Below are 26,418 nucleotides of genomic sequence, written 5' to 3'. Positions count from 1 at the left end.
ACAGTTCATGCTGAACAGGAAATTTTATGTTCATTATAGACCTGACTACACCAAACTCACAATGCACTAGGAATGTCATTAGTACAACAGTTCTAAGTGACCACAGTAGTATCTATATCCATACTTAAATGCATGTATCCTGCTTATATCCTAAATTACCATCAGAATTTTGGAAGCATCCTGAGATGTTTGGGGATGGACTTCACGGACTAAAAGAGAACACTGTGTGCATTACATCTCAAAGATCAACAATGCCACAACACCCCCATCCCACCCACCTGGTGTCACTGAGCATTGGCAGCAGAAAAAACTGAACCAGGATTGTCCAGGAGCACTGCAGCCAGACCCTGGATTGCTCATCAGTGCTTGAGTGGGAAATCTCACTTTCAGTGTTGCAGAGGAGAAGCTCACATTTCTTTTAAGTTCACCACAATGTATGGTAACAACAGAGTGAGAAAAATCAACTTAAAAAAATTGTTAGTTTGAGGATAATGTGGACACAGACATCAGTTTCAACTGAGTGCAGCAATCAGCCCTGGGACAGCCAATCTAAATGGTGGTAAGGACCCTGCAGAGAAGACCAGGGTACAGGGACATCGAAAGGTTAATGCCCTTTCCTTATCTCAACAACACCCACCAGTCTTAGAGTTTCTCTTATCTCTTCTTTAACTCTCTATGCTCATTCCAATTCCCAGTTATTTCTGTAGCCTTTTTCTCCTTTAGCTCTCCTTTAAGGGACTCCCTCTAGATTGAGACTGCCTAAATCTGCATTTTCTTACCATCTTTATGAGAACTTAGTTCTCATAAGCTGCTATGTGTATTCACTAAGGCTAAGTTCACTTTTAGTGTTCAGTGACAAAAATTTATCTGGAAAGAAAAGTGTTTCTTGCAGGCAGTGCAGAACCCTAGTGGGCACATGAGACCCAGGAACTATTATCCTTTGTCCCCACCTCTTGCTGTTTAAGACAATAAAAAAAGGCCACTGAAAAGTTCATTAAAAATCTTTTCCCATCCCAGTCCAACTCAGTCTGATTAAATACCCAAACCATCTGATTAAACATCTTAGGCTTGGGCAGTAGAATTATTGATTTATGTTTAACAATCACTTCAACAGATACAACAGCTCACCCCTGCTGCTGCTAAACTGTCATAGTGTACATTTCCCTGTTCAGTTTATGCTGCACCAGATTATGTTCTGTAACAGGGGGAGTTCATCTTAACTCATTAGACAACTTCAGTCCCCCATTTTATTGTGTCATTACTGTAAATTCCTCTCAAAGATTCAAATAAAAGACTATAAAATTATGCATATAAATTAAGCATGCATTTATATACATTCTCAAAAAAAGTAGCATTCATTTATTGCTATGAAGCTCTCCTGCAACAAAGCTTTCCCAACAGATATTAAAATTATGTAAGACATTTATTTTTAAAAAAATTCAGCAAGTAATTTATTTTGTTAATTCCTCATACTCTAATGCAAATTGTGCTTGAACTTGAAAAGTTCAAGCATAAAACTTGGCAGTGTGAGATCAGACACAGCTGAAGATTATCCTGTAAAATCCAACCCACGTTTAGGAGCCTTACAGTGGTTTACAAACATTCTGCCACAAATGGAGTGCTGTCACTGCATGCAACTCCATCTAGGGAAAAGTTCAGTGAGTATCCACAAATATACATAAACAGTAGGGGACAAAGTCAGAACTCCATTCTAAACTCTCATCCCAATTCAAGCCATTTGCACTACTTACAGACCCCATGAGAGGGAAAAGATTACACACAGAAGAACCTATGCTGTCTATGTCCTGTATAATTCTTAACATTTACATTTTGATAGGTTGCAAAATTTCTTGAGCAAGCTGGTGCTGCAGTGTGGTACAAACAGCACATAGTAAGTAGATAAGCCTTGATACACAGATAAGACCATGGGGGATCCTGTTTTGCTTTGTTATTGCTTCATGTGTCAAATAATCAATTAAAACCCATTAGGTTTGACAAAGTCTTTCATGAAGACTATGCCTTAAAGTTTAAGAGGGTATAAAGGAGGAAGGACAGAAAACAAAACAAAGATTAACTACGATTTTTAAATAGGGGAGGGAAGGTGACAATCATTTAGCCAAAAAGTTCCCTCTGGCATTGGAATGCCAGCCTGTGAAAGCACAGATTCTTACGTTATCTAAATTCCACGATCCAAAGTCAACCACTTGTGTCTTTGTTTCCACACTCAGCACTAGGAAAGTTTCCCACTAAGGCACTGTAACCTGTATTTCTCAGGGTGGAAAGTCTGAAGTTGTGTTAAAAATATCACAGAGCTGAATCATTAAAAATTCACAAATTTCATCATTAATGATAAATATATGAAAAATGGTAGACAATTACAAAATATGCAGCAGTGATAGGTCCAGAAAGTTTTTTGGAAATTTTCCATGTTTGCTGTTTTATAAGTCAGTCATTAGGAGGCAGCAAATGGCTCAAAACCATGTGAGAAAACAAATCCTGAAGGAAATTGAAAGTGAATAGGACGGTAAGAACTAGAAGTGGGAAATTAATTCAGCTGCAAATGTAACTTTTTGACATTTTCCATTTCAATCAGATGTCAGGGTATGTAGAAGAAAATACTTTGTCACCTATTTGTTAAATAATTTGGTATCTCATTAATGGAAACCACACTCAAACTTTATAAGGTTGACTTGGGATTTTTGGTAATGTTAAAAAGGAAAAGGCTTATCCCAACCCATTTTCTTATAGTCTGATTTTTAAGTAGATATCACAACATTGTCCACATATATGCACAACAAGCACAAAAAAATCATGTCTCATCTCATTTCATCTAAAACAAACAGCTTATAACACAAAGTTCAGTCATACATTATTTCCAAGCTCTGTCTTTCAAAGAAAAATTTAAAAGTGTCGTTTTATCAGTACTTCATTAGCAACAATAATAAGATCTTAGTCAGCAACATTCATACCTCTCTCTTCCTACCAGAATGCAGCTAAGCCAAGGTAAAAATAACGAGAAGCTTTCTTAAAAATAAACCTCAGAGTTTCTATTATGAGTGCCAACATTTCTGCAAAATTGCAAGTCTTATTTTATATTCTGCAGCCAGGAATCTGTTTTTAAATGCATTTATATCCTGAATCAAAACAGAATTAGAAAGGGAGAAACATTTTATATTCTAAGCAAGCTTGTAAACAAGAAAAGATTAAAATATGGGCTAGGCTTGCTCACATCATTGCATATGACATGTAAATTAATGTTTATTTCACAAGCTGTTTTATCTTCAACACAGGACAATGCGCTTATCTCTATCTCACTAAACAGTTATAGTAAGTAACAGATGATAAGTATTAAACCACACCAATATTTCTCATTAATAGATTCATACAGCTGAATAGCATTCTTAAAATACTGAATTTGCAATTAATCAAACATTCTCAGCTTTTCCACATTAATCATAAAATACAAATAATAAAAACAAGGCATAAACTTACTATTTGTTAGGTGTTCCCACTGTCCTGTGGTCTGAGTCACTGGGAAATAATTACCCCTAGGAAATCTGGTAAGCAGAAATACAATAAAAATAAACATTAGCATGCCAAAAAGAATAAATTCAGCTTTCCTGCAAGTATTTTTCCTCATAATACTTCACAGGCAAGGTTAAAAAAAAAAAAAAAAGGAATAAGAACCACAAAAAGCAAAGTTGAAAAAATATATATACACATTTAAAACATAGTCCAGCAGTGTTCAAGGATCCTTGCCTCTCAAACTTTAAAGCAGCACAGACAAATGTTGAGATGCCTATAATAGAACAAAAATCCAAGTTCTCAATCACTAGTTACGCAGTATGTGTCAGTAAGGAAGACAATTTCCAAAATAATGATTAATGTATTATCCAGATTTTTTCCTCTCTCTCTCTCTCTCTTTTCCCCTTCCCATTCAGGTTTTTCTTCTTATAAAATGCACATAGGTTTTTTCTTCCCTGTACCCTGACTCAGGCCTGGCTTTGAAATGCATTTCAATCTCTCAACACAGACTGCTTTCACTGCATTTAGAGTCCCACCAAGGCCCAGCTTTAAAAGCTACTGATTCTTTTTTTCTTTAGCCTTCCTCACAAAGGAAGGGTATTTTGTAAATTACCAGCTCGTTCAGATCAACAAAAGGTACTTTCATAGAAAGCCCCATTTGATTTTGCTCAAATTTGATTACAAGGATGGAGAAAAGGAAAGGAAGTCAAAAAGAAAAACCCCAGATGGCTTTTTCATTCATCTCAGTGAATGAGCTTTATCTGTGCCTTTTGAAACTGTAGCAGTGGAAAAGCATTTCTGTTGGCTTAAAAAACTTGACAAAAATTATTGGTTTGCCATTTCTCATGTAACTGCCATTGGGAACTGGATGAAAAGACTTTTTCATGGGATCGCCTGCCTGGATCAAAATAATGGAGATTAGGTATTTCATTATAAATTACAGTGGGAGATAGAGCAGGCTGTCATATTAATAGCAACCTGCTCATGGCCTTCAATGGTAGCTATTCTCCTAGACAAAGGACCAAGGGGGTTGTCTATTGAACTTGTACTTTAGGCCTGATCAATTTTCTATCATCAAGGCAAAAGGTGAGGTGACTAACAAAAGAATTCACACATGACTGACCTCATAAGCCTATAGATAAAACAGCTTAAAGAAACAAAACACATCCTGAAATTATGGGTGATAAACTGTATAAAGGAAAAAGAAGAAGAGAAATGATAGAAAAAGGGAGAGAAAGAGCACGTGGTCTATAATTCTCCCTCCCTTCTTAGGTGAATGGACATATTAAAAGCTACTTGTTTTCAGCTGCAGATAATTGCAGCCTTTGCTTTGCCATGTTCTGCCTTAAATCCTTCCATGTACTTTTTCGTCCAAGACTCTTCCAGCAATTTCATTCACGAGTAACCACAGCACTGAGTTTAACACAGAACTTCCCAGAGCTGTAGCTGCACACAGGATTACACATAACATCATAGGCAAGAAGGTGTCACACAAGCATTACAGTTATAATCAAATTACAGGAATGGCTATGAACCTTTGGGTTGCTGACATTTATATAAAACCTTGCTAATTAAGGCAAAGTTGGACATCCAAGCTATATAACAACACCTCCCAGGGCTTGAAAGCCTTGACATTTTCTCTGTCACTACGATGGCACACAATTTTATACAGAGTGCAAAACAGCATATAAAATGCTTGTAATATATTTAGGCACCCTTACAAGTGTATTATTTGAATTTCTTCCCCTGCTTCCTAGGAGATGAAGACCCTTCTACAGCATCAGCACTGGGCTTTGCTTATCAGCAAGAGATACAGAGGGTGAAACCTTCATTCCCCTGAAGCCAAACACATGGCAGCAAAATTTTCTCTGATCTCTGTCAGGATCAACATTTCCTCCAGTTTGCTGTACAGGTGGAAACTCAACTACCAGAACACTTTTATGCATGGAACTATGGTTCTCACTACATCTTGACTCTGTAGATATTTCCCATAAGCTGTTAAAATGACATTTGCTAACTAGGGCAAAACCGTAGAATCATACAAATATTTGTATTTGAAAGCTAAAACATGAGCTAAAGCCTCTGAGAATTCCCCTTCCAGCCAGCTAAGAGCAGCTCAGGTGTAAATGGCACCCACAGTCTACCTGCATCACACCAGGGGAGATGACAGCAGCCTAGGATTTGGTGTCAAGCTCCAGCTACACAACCACCAAGAAGCTGGTGTGTGCCAAGTTTTCTGAGATATTTAGGAATTTCTCCTTTTAGCTCCACCACTGCAGTGATACTGCAGTTTCAGAAATGGAGCTAGTCACTGACTCATGGCCCTTTGCCACAGATCACAAATCCACCTATCAGCACAGCAGTATTTGTGTAAAGACACTGAAATAAATAATCCAGGCTAAAAAGGAGCACATTTTAGTGAGCTAAGATTCAGAAACAGCCAGATAGAACACATGGGAGGTGACAAACTCGGCGCAGGGGAGGAAGTTCTGAGCCACAACTTTCCTGCAGAGGCCAATGGATTGTTGAATTACAGAGTCCTACTGAAAACAAACATACATTCATTAGCATACAGAAACATTAAATAATTCATTGTAAACACTTTCTGGAAGCAGAGACAAGATGAAGGCAAGCAAAACAGCAGCAGTATCTGTTAAGTTTTGGCTGCCAGCACAAAAAACAGAATCAGTGACAGAGCACATACACCCCCAAGCAGCTCAGATACATGAGATCATTGATGAAGCCCTAGTGGTAATGATATCTTTCCATTATGCCAGAGATCTACTGATGATTACAAAATGATTAGCAATTAATCCCAACTTTATATCCTCTGTGAGGGGCTGTACTGAGTAGTTACAGAGGAAAGAGCTCTTGTAATCATTGTAGATAGCTCTCTGAAAGTATTGCTTCTGTGCTCAGTGGCAGCAAGAAAGACAAATTGAATATTAAGAGCTATTTGAAAAAAAATACAGACCAGGCAGAAAAACACATATTTTTACATCATCAACATAATTTGAGTACCCTACATTAAAAGGTAGGAGCAAGGCAATATATTAAAAACCCCACGTGGATATGTGTCATTTCAGGAGAAATCATTAGGCAAGCAGTGACTGCCACTGTGACACAGACTTGAGGGACAGAACACAACTCACATGGGACTTTATTTGTAAGTACACACTGTATTTCCCACGCTGGACTTCCCCATATTGATGAAGTATTGTTGCCCAACTATTTACTATTTATGTTAAAAGACTATTTCTGTAGCACAAGTTTAGATACACCTACTTCTGGGTAGAAGCTCCAGTAACCGGAACAAGGAGACAGAACCAGTAATATCTGAGATTATTTTTAGACTGCAAAAAATGATTGATTCAAAGGCTGGCTTAATATTTGATAATTTTCAAATAGCAAGCCCCTGTAATAACCAGAATTAATATCTCCTAAAGCAGCTTTCATGAGAATTTGTGAATAGTTATTTCATTTTTGAATTATAACATATGTTAATCAAAATTAACTTCTTCAGGTAAGTGAACAAGACTCTTTCTAAGCTTAACCTTTGCATTCTGTGCTCCTGTAAGACTCAATCTGTCTGGACATACTGACTCCAGGGAAACAGCATCATTGCCACTGTTACTGAAATTAATTTGGAGAGAGCACTCTGACTAAGACACGGCCAGCCAGGTAATGTCATTATAAAATACATGTCCACATAGTGGGCCAAGACAGTCAAAACCTCGAGAATAACTCCCCTTGTAAAAAAAACCTGAAAAGCTCTTTCCCCTGGCTTTTGCTGATTTTTGTCTGAATTGAGTTTGGTTTGCTCTCAGCTTCCACATCACATTGTCACATTTTTCTCTCATTCATCACCTCAGTGCAAGAGGCCTGCAGAATAAACAAGGTCTGTTACCCTCCATGTCTATCAGCTTCCCTAGTCAGCACAGACTGACCCTTTGAACACAACAGCTGACTGCTTATTGCTACCCCATTGGTTCTTGGGGACTTAAAGAAAATTTGGGGGTTTGAAAGTGCATGTCAGGTTTTTTCTTTCCAAAATTTTTCTTAAATTTATTCTCTGAATAATCTTTGCAAATAATTATTGTTACAGTGCCCTTCAAAGAAGTGCAGCAGACATAAGCAGAATGGCTGAACACAACACATCTCCTTTTCCGGTGAACAAACTGACACATTCTTACATGTGTCTCTGAACTTCATGAGTAACATTCAGAAGCCCCTATTTTCACTATAGCCAGTTAGAAAATTGTTTTCTATTAAAATTCAACATGCATTCTAGAACAACAACAACAAAAAAACAAACAAGGAAAACTTTCTTTTGCCTATCAATAGGGGAACACAGATTTACAAGACACTTTTTCCAATGAAGGAAGACAATAACACTGATATTTCTTAGCCCAGCTTGGGGCTGTAGAAGGTTCATTATCAGCTTTACTGGTACTGGGCAGGAAGAGAGCTAATATGTGTAAAGAGCCTGTCACCTCTCATTAACATTTTAAATCACTGAGGTTGCTAAACTCAAGCAGTATTAATAGCATTTGAGGACGCAATGCTATTGATCAGAGAGATGGAAAACATGAGCTTGCTTGACTGGGGTCTTCTAACCTCAAAACTATAAATATCTCCTAAATAATTTCTGGGAGCATTTGAAGGTATGTCTAAGCCAGGAAGATCTGCAGGCACACTGAGAGACACAATCAGAGTAAAAAAAAAATCTCGATAGAAATGGTTTGCAAAAGATTAGCTGTGATCCAAGGGTAGCTGCATTATTTTTACTCTCAGAAATAATGAACTACAGAAATGTAGTTGAGGAACAGCACAACAGTTCTGCACCAAAGGATCTGGATCAGAAGCTAAACCTGAATCTACAAAGCTATTGCAAATAAAAGCATGTATCATACTGGAAACCTCTAAGCCAGAATAAAGCATGCACTGAATGCCATCTGAAATGATCTTTTTGCTTTAGTTGCTTTTGAAGGATTACTGTTTAGTTGTGGATGCTGCAGATTAAAAGATGCAGTTAATTTGAAAGAGCAGCAGTCTAGAAAACAATCTGCAAGACTGAAATATTGGACCTTATTCTAAAAAAGACTTCAAAAAAAAACATCATTAAAACATAAATATGCACTTATATTCCAAAAATGGAGCTTTGAGTTGAACATTAAAAAAAAAAACTTTGCAGAGGTAAAGAGAAATGTACAAGGAAAATAAAACATCCTCCATAGCTTTGGAAACTGGTTAGAAAAATGTCTATCAGGAATGGTTTAATTATAACAGATTCTGTATTTAAGACAATTTCTTAAGGTTTCTTCCCGCTTCTTTTTCCCGTATTATTTTACATTAAAATAATAAAACACGAAAGTACCTGAAAATATAATTTCATCCAATCCTGATAAAACTGTCAAATATGTCAAGATTTAAACAAACTTTTTCTCAAAATATTATAAAACAATGACGCTGTCCAAGCCAAACAGAATTATCAGTTATGTTCCTGTCCCATTATTACTCCAAGGGGTAGGATTGGTTGTTTAGTTCTCTTCCTAAACCTTCCTCTTTCCCTTCTGAATCTTCAGCTGAATCAACCAAAGGTGAAACTTCATTGCATGTGCCTTTGAACTGATGAAATGAGAATGAACCTGCTCACAAAGGACCACAGCATCAAGTCAAAAAATCCCCATACATTATAAAAATCTGCACCAACAGCCTGAAGGAGATATTCCAACATATGAAGATACAATGAGGAGCAATCTTAATGCTTGGGAAGTATTAAATACTAATTAAGCAAATGAAAAGAAGATCCCTCTCTGTATAACCTCTGTCCATGTCAACCTTAAACCGACAGTATGGTCTCATGGTTATCCTTAATTGGAATTCTATGTTCCAGCCTAACACAAGTGATTTCCACATCCTGACAACTCCAGGATTCAATTACCATGACAACATGAGCACATAATTATATACACGCCTTGAAAGCCAATGTAGAGGAGTAGAAAGCATGCAGAGAACTTTGTGTTTTACCTGCATGCTAAACAAACACACCCTGACTGGAGTGCAGGTCTTTTAAATGTATTTTTAAGAGGATCCTAATGGTCAGCAAAATAGTGACTTAAATTTATTTGAATTCAACAAAATATGTTAGACAATAAGGTTATCTCAAACTTCATTTTATTCAATTCCATGAAAAAAACCTCAAGGAGTTAATAAAAAAACTTTTCTATGCTGTTCAGATTTTGAATAGACATTTCATATAATTCTAAACACTACCAGGTTGTTAGATACTGATTTGTGTAAGTGGTTTCATCTAGGAATTTAGCATCAAAAAAAATGTTTATTAGAATACTTATGCAATGACAATTACAAGTAGTTTAAAATCTCCTTTTATGTAAAAGGAGATTTAAAATCTCCTTTCCTGTAGAGGCTTAATGAGCTTTAAAAATTTCGTCTTCTAGTTAAACATTTATTTTTAGGACATGCTTTTTAAAAAAATCCCCATTTTTTCTTATATATCATAGCTTATTCTTCTCTGTTCCCAGTAACATATTTCAAAACAGTTGTGAATAATTCTAATTTCAGTCTGTGTGCCCACTTAGTGCTAATTTTTAATCCCTATGTGTTATCAACAAATATTGCAGTTATCAGCTATTATCAGCTGTGGTGGCTTCTGAGGTAATAAAAGGTATCTTTAGAGGACTGAAGTCACCAAACTCATTAAACAGGACACTAAAGTTGGCAGCTAAGCTGAGCATTAGTTTCAGCTCTTGAGCAGGGAGCAGAGTATATTACTGCACTTCTGAGAATCAGTACAATTCATCAGTTATATCAGTGCAGTGTCCCTTGCTGACACAGTGTTTCGGGAGGAAGGAAAAAATTGTTTTTGCTGTAAAATGTCAAAGTAAAATGGAGTTATGACTTCAGAAGTGTAGGACTAGTCACTATTTTCTCTAGAGAGAAAACCCACTTTTTCCAGGACCCAGAGCCTTTCACCTTTACAAGCTCTGATTTTGTCAGCACATGGAATTTGGCCACTGCTTTCAAAATCTGATCAGAAGCTCCTTGTTGGTGACACTTAAAGCTCGCTAGTACATGGCAGCAGCTTTGATATTCCTACTTTCCCAAACTGTTGTGCTAAAGGAGCTTGAGCAGATAACAAAGCTGAACCAGAAACAGGAAATAGCTCTCAACTCGCTGATTTCAAAGAGCAGCACTTGCATTATTAAATGGATAAGAGTATTCATATGCCTTACTTGTCCACATGAATAGAATGAATGCGTTTGAATGTCCTTCAGAAAAAGACACAAAAAAGAAAATCTCACACAGGTATGAAAACATTAAACAAGCACTTCCTCTGGGGGAGAAAGAAGACAGGACATTCTGAGTTTGTTTAAATTAATGACAATACTCTCCTGGACCTTTAATGGGAGCAAGATTTTATCTGAGATAAGAACCAAAGAGACAGAGTGAGCTAGGGTAAGAAAGAGGGAAGTTATTTCTGAGAGTAATGACTTAAAATAGATTTCATCCAGTCTTGCAGTGACTAAACAAATGTCTTTCATGAAACAAGAGAGAGCAAAAAGACTGGGAATTCACTGAGAGTGCTTCTGTGACAATGGACCTCACCACAGACTGTTTATCCCACTCTAAGTCCCCACAGTTCCCAACAACCCAGGAGGAGATTCTGTGGAAGTTCTTCAAGGTGATCACTTCAAGCCCCCAAAACACTGAAACAATAGCTTCACTTCCAAGGCAGGGAGTCTCTCAACATGTAGCCTTGGAGCACAAGAAAAATGTGCAGATGTCTGGGAACAAACTGCATTTTTTTCTTCAGTGGTAGCCAGGAACAGAAATATTTCTGTTCTAATTTGGCTGTATAAACCCAAACAACTCAATATTTATATGCCATATTCACCAAATTTGGTAGGTAAGATCATTTGACCAGGCAAAATATTCAGACCACAAGTCAGGCTGTTAAATGACTAAAAAAAAAGAGGATTAAGGAAAGTTTCCACATGCTAGAACAAAACCAAAGAACCAAGATAATGGTCAAACATTAAAGAAAAATAAATAAACAAATTAGCATACCAAAAGCTGTAATATTGTTCAAACCTTCTGATAAAATTAGGTAGATGTGAAATATCGGACAACAAGGTCTAAATCTTACAGAAACTGTTTCTCCCACTTGTGAGATTGGCATAATTATCATACATTTCTAATAAATCTACTTAAAGGTCTAGTCTTTTTCACCAGTATATAGTGGCTAACAAGGGTAGTTATAAACAGGAACTCTTAGTTTGAAAAATCCAAAAATTAATTTAGCTAAACAGTGTATTGCTTGAGAAGTATGAGGAGAATAACATTTTAAAAGAGTTCTGTAACTATAGATTTAACTGTTTGCAATCCTTTGGAAAGTTCTTAGATTACCAAAGCAAACATAATCCTTATGAGAAAAAAAGAAAACAAATAACAAAATGAAAACCAAAACAAAACAAAAAATAAAACCACAAAAAAAAATCCATTATGCTTGTAGACTTGTTTCAGTCTTGAAATGCATCACACATGAAAGTGCTTTTATTCCTTCATGCTGGCACTGGTCTTTTCTCATGCCCAATGAAAATCCCAGCCAAAAAATGGCAATGGGGTCTCCTAAAGAAATTGCAAGGTTTATTTTCTTTTTTTTTAGTGGAATTTTTTATTATTACTATTTTTTAAAATAAATTTAGAACGGAATTTCTATCCTTAGTATTCCTCTGGATCTTGAGCATCTTCCAAACACTTTCACAGCCCATATTAAAGAAATAACACATATTGGGATGGTTGTATTTATAGCAGAACTTCAGTCATTATCACTCAGCTCTAATTCCTCCATAAAGACTGTGTTAACATTTCTTTGAAGAATTTCATCACATTAATGAATTCAAAAGGTTTTGCTATTTCATAACTGTTTGAACAGCAGTTTAACGTCAGAATAATGAATTTAACCAGCTTTCTGATTATCATGCCGAATTTTACATCCCCTGGGCACCTAAGGGTCTGCTCTTATCCCATAATCTACAAACCTTCAGCTTCTTCTGTTATTAGTTTTTTGAGTAAGGTTTTGATCTCCAGTAGCTTTCTACATCATAAAAGAGGCCTATTTTCCTTGCATGAAGAATTCAAGAGTCAGGAATAGGCAAAGAAATGTTTGATCTGAAGATCTTATGCACAACTTTGTTTTAAAAGTTTTCAAGTACTTAAAACCTTTAAGGTATTTGGAAGTAGCACGCCTAGTTATAACTAAAGACATGGTGTCTCTATCTCAAGCACAGAGACAGAGAAAATAGAATCACAGAATATGCTGAGTTGGAAGGGACCCACAAGGATCATCGAGTCCAACCCCTAGCCCTGCCCATGGGATTCCCAGGAATCCCACCATGTGCCTGAGAGTGCTGTCCAAATGCTTCTTGAACTCTGTCAGGCTTGGGGCTGTGAACACTTCCCTGGGGAGCCTGTTCCAGTGCTCAAACACCCTCTGGGTGAAATACCTTTTCCTAACGTCCAACCTAAACCTGCCCTGACTCGCTCCATGCCATTCCCTCAGGTCCTGTCACTGTCACCAGAGAGAAGAGATTGCTACCTGCCCCTCCACTTCCCCTTGTGAGGAAGCTGCAGACCCCAAGGAGATCTGACCTCAGTCTCCCCTTATCCAGGTCAAACAGACCAAGTGACCTCAGTGACTCCTCATACAGTTTCACCTCTTTCAAAGGCATCAGGAATTACTTTTTTTCCTGGCCTCCTGTCAATATCACTGTGGCAGTACCTCCTGTCATCACGAGCATGACACTTATCGTAATTCCCAAGGCCAGTCTGCCTTCCTCTGCATCCCAGCTTTCAAAATAAGCAGTAGGTTAGAAATGCTCTCTAGAAGAGCCTGGTGGGGCTTACCTTACAGGACTGAGGGGAAAAAGTAGAGAAACAGCCCTGCCAGTGCCATGTCAGGGATAAGAAGGGGAAGTGGTGCTGTAGAACTCCTGTGCAGCTCCTGGGACACAAGATTTTCCCCTGGCAGGGCATACAGGATCAGACACCCTTATTCATACTTGGTACCTAAACAGCATTCCCAGGTAGGGTTGGGCTGTACCTTTGGACAATTTTAATGGGAGAATGAATTCAAGGGTTTTTGCCATTTTCTATGCAGTGACAAAATCACCAGATTGCTTGATGTCATAACAGCTAATTTAACCAGCTCCCAGTCAATCATTTCTAAAAGTTTACATTCACTGGGAATTTTAATGTGCTTGTCAGAGGCCTCTGGCAATTTCACTATGCTGTCAAAAAGGTGCCTTGGATGGGAAACTGCTCAGGTAAAATTGCATTTGGCAACTCTATTAAATCAGCATTGCCAAGAAAACTTGGCACCTTTGAATTCGTAGAGGGGAAGGAGGGTTGTGGTCCCTTCCTGACAGCTCCACTCTGCTGCTCCTTCCTGCTCACAGCTTTCCCTGCCCCAGCCTGGGTCCTTCCCCAGACTGCAGCCCTACAAGAACAGTTCTTCATGGGGCTGTAGTTCTCCAGGATAAACCTGCTCCAGAACACCCCCTCCATGGGCCACAGCTCACTCAGGGAAAACCAGGCTGCTGGATATTTCCTGAATGTACCTCACAAGTCTTAAAAAGAAAAAATGAAAATATATCTTCAGCTGCTGCTGAAAAGCAAGGTCCTTTATTTTCTGCCATCCTTCTCCACTATTCTGAGACAAGATTTTACAACATACAGACCTAGTAGATTATGGTCTGAAGTAAATCCCACAAAAGAGCAGTCTGGAAAAGTACAAAGACAGCTTGCCAGGGCATTTATCTCTTCTAGTTAAGCCTCAAAACACAGAATAAGTATATATATGTAGTCTCCCAAAAGGCTGAAAATAGTAATAGGCAATCCTAGTAGCTTGAGGTGCTGCCTATAGAGGGTATGCTACTGTTCTGAAAATCAGTTAGGGAAGGGAAGGGTCTTTTTGCTCACTATGTAGGGATTCACTTGCGATTTTTTAATAAGGAATACTGAAACAGAACTTGACTGTCTCATGTGCACTAGGTGGAGGAATTGCTGGATGAAGCCACAGTACCTAGCATTGCCTTTAAAAAAAAGAATCTCAGAATGGCTCACCACAGCAAGGGAAGACAGGTTAGGAAAAATAGCTGCACAATTTCTGACAAATGGGAAGAAATCAGAAAAATGTATATTCCCACTCAAGCATGGCTCCCTATAAACTGTAGACATACTTGGGGCAATTAATATTTTAACAAAAAATGTTACAAATGGGACTACACACCTTGCATAGTAAATTATCTCAGCAAATACTTTTTTTTTTCTCTATGCAAAACCATAACCTCAAGAACAAGCACTTCATTATCTAGCTAGAAGTTTAGGCACTGTAATTTGGAGATATACTAGGAACAAATTGGATTAAATAGGAAAAATATTAAAATGTTATGTTTGTTGAACACATGGGAAGTTTTAATAACTCATATAAATTGTTTTTAATGATAAAATTTAAGAAGATGCAGGTGCACTTAATCAGCATGGTCCACTGAATACACAGAATTCCTTGGTCTGGGCCCTATCCTCACTTCTCTCCATTAATCCCTTCTTGCCTCAGAGAAGATAAATGGAGACCCACAAAATTATTTCAGGTACTTAAACCCTTGGTTATCGTATCTGGGATTTTAAAAGAGATTTTGGACCACAAGTTTCTGAAATACAGAGAAATAGAGGGATTCATCTTTTATCTCAATATATTCCTAAAAAAAGTTAAGTATTTGCTACTGTTATGAAGTACAAACATGGCCTGTATCTTATTTTCTAGTTCAGCATGTAACTAAAAATAAATGGCCAAAAGTTCTTCCTTCTGCATTTGGAAACAGTTGGTTGTACGTGATTTATCTCAGCCCCCTCATTACAGAAAACCTTGTCAACATATGATTGTGTGTATAACAATTACAGAAATTCAGAATTCTCAGTGTTGCCTTTAGATGTGCTGCTGGGCTGTGAAAGGTGCTGGAGTGACAAAGTCCTCTTCTGGATTGATAAGTACAGAGAATAGCAATGGGATTTTCATTTGCACCTTCCCGGGTATGTAATTTATCCCTGCCCCTGACAAGTGCCCGTTTCATCATTCCCCCTCTGCTGAGGCTGCTCCCAGTGCACCAGGCTGGTCTCACTCGGGAGCTCACAGGGAAAGAGCATCAGCTCTGTGCAGCCCAGGGACATGAGGGAAGAGCTCTCCATGTGGGGCTGATCCTCCCCTCTCCCCCAGCACTGTCACTGACCATTGCAGTTGGTACACTTGCAGGCTCATGTTTTCTCTGGATGAAAGGACTGAAATTAAAACCTTCTGCTAGAAGTTAATTAAAAAACCTACGGCAAGGAATACCTGATCATTGAAGCATTTTGTACATTCACACTGTCTGCATAAGAGGCTTTTTTTGGGTTATTTTTAAGGTATGGGACATTTGGATTTGTTTTCCTCTTTAGAAATATAAGGCACCATTCCACTGTTTGATACAATATTTGGGGGAAAAAAATCCCTACCCCAAGTCACCTGTGTTTTGCTGCCCAATTGAAAAAGTATTAATTACAGAAGGAGAAAAAAAGGGCTGGAACGTATGCAAACAAGTTACATGTAAATTTGTTCAACAGATTATTCTATTGTTCAAAAACAATGCACAGTTTTTACCTTAGGAAAAAAAAATCCAGTATTAAGAACAGAATCTATATTTACTATAAAGGGAGGTTTATCAAGATAAAACAAGTGGGATCCAGTCTTAAAATTGTCATCTGATGTCACGCAAGAAAGAAACATGAAATATTTCCGCATATCTTCAATATCCTAATTCAGAAGAGATAAGGGTGAAGAGGGCAAATAATTTCACACAATAGTGATGAAAATAGAAGATGAAAGGGAAACAAGAAGCAAGAGAAAAGGAGGCAGAAAAGTTAGATTTTTTAAAACACTAAGGTAAATTTAAATGATATCTATAATCTGGTAGACATTAACACTGTGATTTTAAATATATCTTGTGGAGTGTCTGCACACACTTTAAAAACCTTTACTTAGAGACTTTTGAAGTGACATCTTTGAATTTGGATGGGTATGGACAAAACAGAAATAAAGGTTTTCTGGGTGCCATTTCATAACTGTAAATTCATACAGGTGAAATTCATACCCTGTGGCTGCAAAACAAAGAACAGGCAAAGCTTGCTCTAGGAAATTTCAATGGGATTTTTAGTCAGTCCTGTTGTGCAAAACGTACTGAGTAACGGTATTTGATATTCGGTGTCTCCTGCAAACTGACAGTATTGGAATTTCCCTTCCTGAAAGCACATGTTTGATATCTGGGCTTCTTTTTTTCCCTCTACTCATTTATATGTGTGTGGTTTTCCTTTTAACCCCCCACCCTTTTTTAATTGAAATAAAACTCTGGGGAAAAAAAAAAAGCAACAGAAGATCACAGGATGTGAAGATGCCATTCTGGGAACTAGCAAGCAGTCTCAACAGTGAAAGAAGCCAAGTGATCTTTCAAGTGGGCTATTACTGTAGTTGTAGGAGCAGAATAATGAAACTGAACAGAATAATTGGCCTAAATATCTGGTTTGAGGGCTGGTACAGAGAAAAGAGCATGAAAGGCTCTACTAAAACCACAGAAAGGTGGGTGTTCCTGCAATCAGCACAGAAAAAAAGCATTGGAGAAGTCTGTAAACTAAAGAAGAGGGGGAGGGGAACCATTGGAAAGAAATCCAAGCAGAGGAGGGGGAAGGGGGGAAAAATGCCCACTAAATCTGAAAGTCTAGAGGAAAAGAAAGCAGTTGATTGTATTTGCTGACATTCCAAGGATGGCAGTTGGGAAACAGCAATCAGAGCAGCACTATCAGGAGGTACAACCTCTAAGAGAAATATGGGTGACTCCTGAGATATATGTAGGAACACTTGTATGTATTTTTAAAACAAAGACACAACTTGAGCATATATATATGGAGAACTTCAAATATTACTTCAAAGAGAAAAGAAACAACAATCAACTCTTGGCTGGTCATTTCCATTAGCTGAAGATTTATCATATGACTTCTGAATTGCAAAGCAGTGAAGTCAGTAAACTCAGATGTTATGATCATCCACATCAACACTTAATTAGAAAACATACGACTATGTAAGATCCAGTTTAACCATGCTCTATATCTGTATATCACAGATTCTTGCAGTGATTGAGGTGAAAAATTTGGGTACCATCATTTTCCACACCCTATGTGCCTCCAACAGTAACTCTGTAAGTGACCACAAACAGTCCAACCTCAAATGTATCCTATTTTTAGTCCTGATTAAAGAAACAAAAAATGCAGCTGATATTCCTGAAAATGAATGATTATTAAAATGATGGATGATATAGATGATAGATGAACAGATGATAATTAGAATTACACCACAGTTTCAAAAACTTCAGTGAGGTATAATCTGTATAAACAGAATTCCCAATTTTAAATGACAAAGCAGAAAATAAGTAATTTTTCATTGTCTGCTTTGTCCTAGACTTTCATAAAATCACGATCCATTAGCATGACTCCTAATACAAGTGGCATGAGAGTGCTGAGAACCTCAATACAGAGAAACATGTCCTAAAAAAGAGGGAAACTGATATAAATTTCAAGCTTTTTCTAACAATCCAGTAAAACTGGCTAATTTAAATTTCAAAATGTCCAGATGATACTTTGAACATTAATCCATATGCCAACAGCTAAATAAAAGCAGCTAAAGGAAAGTGATTAACAAAGAAAATTATGCGTTAGTATCACATTGAGAAGGAAATATATTTCTAGGTAAATATGCAAAATATACAAGAAGAGATATCATTAGTAGACCAGCTGTTATGATTGAGAGCAAAAGACACATTTTGGACTGCAAAAGTCTTTGTATAAAGCACATATATTTCTGAAGGCATCTCAGTTTTTAAAAATTCTTACACTTAAAGGTGTCTCTGCTGTACTTACATCAACAGCTGATCACAGCTACAGCAGTGGTAGAGATCAAAACCTGAGTGCCCAAGCAGCTCAGAATGGACTGGTTAATACAGACTTATTCTAAAGAGAAATCTTTCCAAAGAAAAAGACATTGATATCAGAGGAATAAAGAAATTATACAGAAAAGAAGTTGAAAAGATGTATTTTCTCAATTATTGGATAAGATTGATTTATTTTATTCAATTGCTGTTGGATAGTGCATGTAAGTCCCACGTTCATTTGGGCAACCTATCTTACATATATCCTTCACACTGTTATATTCATGACATCCTGAAGAAACTACCACTTTGCCATTTCTCTCATTTTTTATGCAGAGAAATAATGAAGGAAAAAAAAGAGAGAAATCCCAGTGCCATTAAAATGGCACAATTATCACAGAATTAGATTGAATGGGAGCTCCTGAGCGAGTTGTTTGAGGTCATACACAACTTCTGTGCTACAGCAAAGGACTGTGCTTCACCTTCAGAGTGCCCAGCACACCCAGTAGTATCTGAGCTTATCTTCTTTTTCATAGCTAATGCCTCCCCTAAAAACCTTTCTGGTAACACCTTCAGCTTAGTTACTTGGCTGAGAAGAAAAACAAAGTGAACAATAACCTGCACTGTAGCTGTACTGGCTCTGCACCCCACACTGTCATGACTTCTCTTGTTAAGAGATTCTGCTTCCCTCCCAGAATTTCTGAGGCTTTCAAATGATAAAGCAGTTTAGTAAAAGTAATTTCTCTTACTGAAACTGAAGGAGCTGGAGCTGGTGCTGTTTTGCTTCACTTTTCCAATGTAGCTAATTCATAGCCCACTTCATACAAGTTAAAAGCATGGTATGAAATAATTGTATAAATGAACAAAAATAATTAATAGGTGTACATTCTGAATTCTGAGCAATGGCTCTTTGAATCCCTGTTTCTTGTTTGAACTGCAAAGCTTCTTAAAAATTACTAACCCAGAAAACTGAAACCTGGTGGTGCTAAGACTACACATCACTTTGACACCAGATAACTTGAACTTAATCTAAAATCTCCTGTTTACCCCCATAAGATTTACATTAGTGCCTCTATGCCCTTAGGCAATGATAAAACCAGAACCACTGGAAAGGTATTCTGCAGAAAGGTGACACGATCTGGATAAGCTGTTACTTTTGGAGGTGCACAGTGTCTCTAGCCTTCTCTTTGTAACACAACCAAATACTATTGAAATTCCAAACTTGCATAAATAATTTAGATAGATCCTTCCCATGTGAGGCTACAATTTAATTAATAAGTTTCAAAGCACCTGTACGACCATCTAGTCTGACCTCCTACGCTACAAAATCTGCAGAATTTCACCAAGTGGGGAGAATTTCTGGTTAAAATACAGCAAGGGCCAAGCTTCTGGGCTAAGTCATGAAATGAAACAAAATCAAGATGTGTGGTCATAGAAAAGATCAGTGTTACTATTAATTTTAAAAATTTCTTTGTGCTCATACACAAATGCAGGGCAAAAAAATAAATAATGGACTGAGAGTGCTATGGCATTAATTCTTAGTTTGTAATTTACCAACTCTTTATATAAGAGCAGTCCTGGAGACCAGTCTGGAAAAAACAGAAAATGTTTCATAGAAACATTACATAACTTTGTTGAATAGGATATTATAAATAATTAATCCTAATGAAACACCTGGGGGATCTTTTGGCAGGAATTAAACAGGAAAGAAAGAGTGATTGGCCTCTGTCTATTTTTTTTTTTAAGAAACCCAAAGACACCAACAGTGACTGCAGAATCTCGGAATTTTTGTAGGGCTTGTACTGATGTTAGTTCTAAAGAAGAAGTTTATTGTGTGTTAAAGGCCTTTTCCCACCTAAATGATTCTATGATACATAAAAAAGAAATTAGGAATAGCTACATAATTGTTGCCTAGTACCTCTCTGAAAAGGACAGTTCATTATGATATTTCAAACCCAGCAGTTTTCGGCCTTAGCTTCAGAGAGCCACATATATGCATCTATGCCTCAAAATAAATGTTTAAATGAATTATCACTTAGTCTCAAGCAAAATTTTATTAAGGTTTAGTTTAAACCCAAGAACATCTCTGATACCTGACTGCAACACAATAAGCTGGAACATAAAGGAGATGCTGCAATACTTAAAAAAAATTAATAATGTTCTACCTAGCTAAATCAAGTTATTGCACAAACCATCACTTTGCATTCCTCAGAAGGCAATTGTCATCCACCATCACAAAGCAGTTACATCTTCCTGAGCCTCCAAAAACTATTAAAAAGGAAAATAATCCTTGAAAACAAAAAAATAAGAACTTCCTCATGGGTCCTTTTCAGGGTTTATTTAGTTTTGTATCCTTTATTGCAAAACTCGTGTAATTAAAAAGAAAAGCTTTTCTGGTTATTTTGAACATATGTTAAAAGCTGTCTCTCATTTTCAAAGCTCTTAATATACTTTTTTCCATACCTGTAATCAGTTGATCCCAAATTGTTCCTCCCACTTTTACAGAATCTTTAGGATTTCTTCTATGACTCAGATGTCTTCTCTGCACCTTTCACTTTTTCAAGCTACTTGCTTGTACCTCTGCTTCACTGACTCCATAATTACAAATCTGATCAGAAAATATTTCTTCTCTTTCCTAATATTTTTCTGAGCTTTTTTACTGAGAAGATTATTTTGCTGACCATTTTGCACAATTCTCATTCCTGTTGTACTTAAACTTACTACGTTTGGAAATCCAGAATGTGAAAAAAGCTATGAAGAGCAGTGTGTGCTGTGCATGCACAAATGGGATGTATAAATTATGGGGATTGCTGACAAAAGGGGGAGATTACAGGAATCACTGGTAGTTATAGGGAAGCATTAAGGTACTTAAGAACACGAGTCTCCACTAGACCTCAATAGGATTTGTATTCCTAAAACTCTTTGGTGGGCTTTTGTTTTGTTTTAAACACTGCAACTAGTAATAAACAAACAGCACTTCATTATACTACAGTCTTACTCAAAAATTCATCATTAAGGTTCAATAACTTGAAGTAAAAGGGTGTTACAAGGAAATATTCACAACAGAAATGTGACTAATTTACACTAAAAAATAAATAGAAAGAACAGAAACTTTTGAATATACTGAAGTTCATAATTCATTAAAGACAAAACCAAAAGATTCTCTCTGACTATATAGTAACACTGTTTTCCTATTTTCCCTTTAATCATCCTTTCATAACATAGTTGTGGTGTTACTTTTACATAAAGGTAATTTTGGTTTGTAGTTTTGTTTTGTTTTGCTTTTAAAACTACTCTAAGCAGTTTGAAGACATAAACTAACCATGAGTGGCACTTCAGGGTAAAAAAAATCCCAAAGCAGAATTTCATAACTTTCTATACACCCAGTGAATACTCTTAGAAACTAACTGCAGGGATATATACAATAACATATTCAGTAATATTATCTCTTCTAAAAAGACAAGATCATGTAGAAATCTGTGGTGTCTCCTAGTAAACAATTTAGGTACATTTTACTGTACTTATCTCTAGCTCTGTTCATGTTACTCTAAAACATTTCAGTAACTTCTATTCATTTGCAGCTAAGACTCCAGTGCAATGCTTTCACATAACACAGATTTTTTCTTTTCAAAGCCTCTATGGGAAACCTTAACCCCGACGGCACCTATGTTTCCATCTGGAGAGTGCCAAGTTTCAGGGATTTGGCAGACTTGCATACACAAGAGTTTATTACCTCTGTAATTAATTTTATGTGCATGAAAGCATAAATGCATATTGGGTACACATTTTATCATCTGCTTCTTTCCTTTAATGAAGACTGTGATTCCATCAGAGAGAGGAAGGAAGGAAGGAAGGAAGGAAGGAAGGAAGGAAGGAAGGAAGGAAGGAAGGAAGGAAGGAAGGAAGGAAGGAAGGAAGGAAGGAAGGATATTCTCTTTTCTGCTGACTCCCTGTAATGGTAGTAGAGATTCAGACCAGTGGCTGAAGAAGGGCTCAGGAAGAATTAGCTGCTTGTCTCCATTTTGCACAGTACTTAACATTGCATCAACATACACCACAAAAAATACTCCAAACTTCATCTCTGAAATAAAAAAGTACAAATGCTTATAACCTCTGCTGCTTCTGATGCTTTCCCACTATGAGAAGACTGATAGTGAGGCTATCTGCTGTTTAAACTCATTAGAAAAGTGAATAAGCACCACTATCTCATAACATTAGGCACGTCATGGGAGAACCCTTTTCAAGAGAAATTGGTAACTGGCACCATTTTAAAGAAAAATCATCATCATCATCATCATCATCATCACCATCATCATCATCATCATCATCATCATCATCATCATCACAATTCCTGATTAGAGATCAATAACCAAGGAGGAAAACATACAACATTTCACAGGTTCTGGAGGTGCTCTACTTTCAGTGTTCAGGTTTTTTATTCCAGTGCCAAACATTGTTTAATTAAGGGCTGAGGGGTTTTGATGGTCTCTTTCATTCTCTTTCTCAGAATGACGGGGATTCATTCTGTCAAAATCATTTTGTATTTCCAGCAACAGCGAGAGCCATGCAAATAGTGCGAGTTGCGACTTCATCTACTAGCAAATGCAGCCAGTAACAAAATGAGACACTAAACTGGAGACTGGGAAATTCCATTATTTTTTCAGTTCCAAGTCATGTTCCAAAGCAGACTGGAGCTGATGCAGACTTGCTTCTTTTAACTCAAGATCGTTTTTACAGAATTTTTTTCAATTTCTCAATGCCATGCATTATTGCCATGTACTAATTTTGCGGGTCCACGCTTAAAACTGTGTTGCTATCAGCTCATTCCAAGCACAGTCACTCATCTTATTTCATACTGCATCCAGTTGCATCTCTACAAGGTATTTTAGTCTATGGCAGCTAAGGATGCTGCCTCTTCACTGAGCTCCAAATATACTGGGGAGTTGTATTTTAAGTCATTACAATATTATCAAACACATCAAAGATAAAATTGCATTTACATTTCCCAAATCGATTGCATCTGATAATAATAAGAATTCGGCAATTAATAAAATTGTTTTGATAATCTAATATAGAAATTTCAACAATTGCAAGTCCGGAACAAAATTTTGCGAAGCACCTTTTGTTCATTTGCCCATCCCCCATTTTGCACTCTGGTATTGAATCAGATTGTTGTAAAACATCTGTAAAAATTATCTGCAGTCTCTCTATTGTCATAATGCAGATGATCCACCAGGTCTCTTCATGAACTGCAGAAGCAAAAGCAAACACCTCTCAGTGCTGCACACCAGTATGCATTTTTGCATGTTTGATAAGGCTTTCAGTAGAGTTGCAGTGAGAGGTATTTCTAGCTGCCATTTGATGGACAGTCTGATTCTGGTTGGTTACTGTAAAAAATAATCTGAAATAGAGGTTTCGAACCATGGCATATTTTTAACTTCCTGCCATACACAGCACAGTCTGCTGTTGAGGAATTTTTCTCTCAGCAAAGTGATGAGCAGACAAGGCAACACTAATGCCACTCACGCTTTGCTCAGTGGGAGTTAATGCAAAAGCAGCGCAGCAGCAAATATGACATTAATAGTGTGCTGCTCCTTCTCCTTTCCCTCTCCCATCTCGGGTTCAGAGTTGGAAAGTAATGACAGACAGGACAGACTACAGTCTTCTTCAAGCAAAAGGAGTGAAGAGAAATCATTTGGTAAGTGATCACTAGGAGAACAGAATTTACCGAAAATGCACTGGGCTGAAGGTAAATAAATAACTGACCTCTGTATTCAGTGTGGTGCAGAGCAGCTACAGCCAGGGATAGAACCTGTCAGAGCAACAAATTCATCTCTCAGTTGTACTGATGTCACTGAGGGTCCTCTAAATTTATAGCTGGTGTTTCTCTAGCTCTGTAGTGATGATATCAACCTGTCGGTTCATTGATGCTGCACTTACTATGATGCACTTATTAACTATGGGTATATTTAGCATCAAATACAGACAACAAAATGTATTCTATTCCTACTGACACACGAAACAGTAAATTATTTCCCCAAATAGAATAGCTGAAGGTCTAAAGCATCTATTTCTTTGAATATACTTGATAAAACAATATTACAAAAGACACACACATTTTAATTACGCAAAAACATATAAATGAAGTGTTATAGAGATTGATTATGGATGCATGACAATTTAATTACTCAGGGTAACTTCAAAATCTTTCATTTGTGATATTTCTTCATTTTCAAACAAAAAAAAATTCCCACCACATACCTCTATGTCTATATCTAACACAGACTGGTTTTGACTCTAAAGTTGGTATTGATGACACAGCACAGATTAAAAGCCAATATTGTGAAGTATACAAGCTTCAGAGTTCCCAGCCAAACATCCTTATTTTTAGAAATGCTGTTGTTGGACTGCAATCATTAACAGACAAGTCCAAAGCCCAGCACATCATTAACAGGCTATTACAGCTCATACAGCATTAGCTGTCTGACAAACAATCCCTTTATCATGTTATGAACTGACTCCTCTATTGAACACGAATGCTGGTGTGACACACAGAACATATGTGCTTTTTCTGAAAATGCAGAACCAGAAAGTTTGAATGCAAAAACGGGCAAAATTAATTTTCTGGGTGTATAATTTATAGAAATTAATATGTAAAAGGAGGATTACTCATTCCTGAGAAAGCAACATGCAATCACTGTATGTCCAGTTATGTAAAGGACAATGGGAAATACAGACCTGCAGATCACAGTCTCTAAACCCAACTGACCCAGTACATTTAATATTTTCTATCTCATGTTCTTTGCATGTATTTTCTTTCACTAACTTCTGTTAAAATGCCCAGTTAGCCTACCTGTAGCTGAAGCAGCTCTTACCTTCCTTGGATTTTGCACTTAAAATCAAGAAAATTTTCAGTTGCACAACAATTTAAAAGGAAAAAAAAACCAAAACAAAACAAAAAGCTGTCTGCACACCTGCATATTCCCATCACATTTATAACAAATACGAATCAAAAAAATGCAGGAAGCAACAGAATATCAGGATGCAATTCTAGCCAGAAGAGAAAATAGGTCATTACTGTTGTTTAACCTAATAATGAATATACTTCTGCCCTCCTCAAGCCATAAATAAAACAAATAAAATTATCCTAAAATTACTCCAGCTTTAGGTGCGATTGCAAAAATATTTGGGGCCCCAAATATGCATATGTGTGTGCACGGCTGTGTGCAGTGGTAAGAAACTATTTTATCACCTCTAAGCTTGAGAGATTTACAGCAATGTTGGTGGAGTAAACGCAATAAATTTTGATATGCCAAGAGGTAGATGTAGAGCATTTAAAAATCATATTGTTTCAATATCCTCCAAAACTGTGACTCCATTTTAATGTCTTTAATTCGAATAAAAAAGCAAAAGTTATGGTTTCATCAGTCAAAAGATATCAGAACTTCAATATGCATTTTTCCTCTACGAGGAAACAGAGCAATTAAAATACAATGGTGACTCAGTGACATGTCATCTGTGGATACACACATCTATTAATGTAAGGCTTCTGATCATAAACCTTCCTATCTTCATTTTCCCTAACTTTCTAATTAATGTAAAAATCTGTATTTTTAATAGTTTAATTAGTGTTAATAGAGATGCATTTAGAATATTTACAAAGTGAAATCAAAATATTTAATTAAAATATGGAAGTATTCTATACAACTCTGAAACAATACAAGTGTTTGTTGTATTCTTTTACCTTACTGACCTGTTTTCATCCATCTGTATATACTAGAAAAAAGCAGGTGTTTTTCCCCCAGATTAACAAACTTTCCTTTTTTATTAATCAATGCCAAGCTAACTACAATGTGCTAAA

General features: G+C 36.9%; 1 protein-coding gene across 1 annotated transcript in view; it reads right to left on the bottom strand.

The window, feature by feature from the left end:
* Positions 1-26,418, bottom strand: part of LOC146433140 (uncharacterized) — a 263,924-nt gene that overhangs the window by 236,404 nt on the left and 1,102 nt on the right. The window contains exon 2 of the mRNA XM_085069112.1: positions 3,493-3,557. The gene's annotated coding sequence lies outside the window, so the exon portion shown is untranslated. The remainder of the gene's footprint in view (positions 1-3,492; positions 3,558-26,418) is intronic.

The sequence above is a fragment of the Lichenostomus cassidix genome, chromosome 9, assembly GCF_008360975.1.
Source record: "Lichenostomus cassidix isolate B80296 chromosome 9, HeHo_3.0, whole genome shotgun sequence".
In the NCBI taxonomy this organism is placed as follows: Eukaryota; Metazoa; Chordata; class Aves; order Passeriformes; family Meliphagidae; genus Lichenostomus; species Lichenostomus cassidix.
Note: the sequence above shows the minus strand (reverse complement) of the source record. Positions and strands in the feature narration are given on the sequence as shown.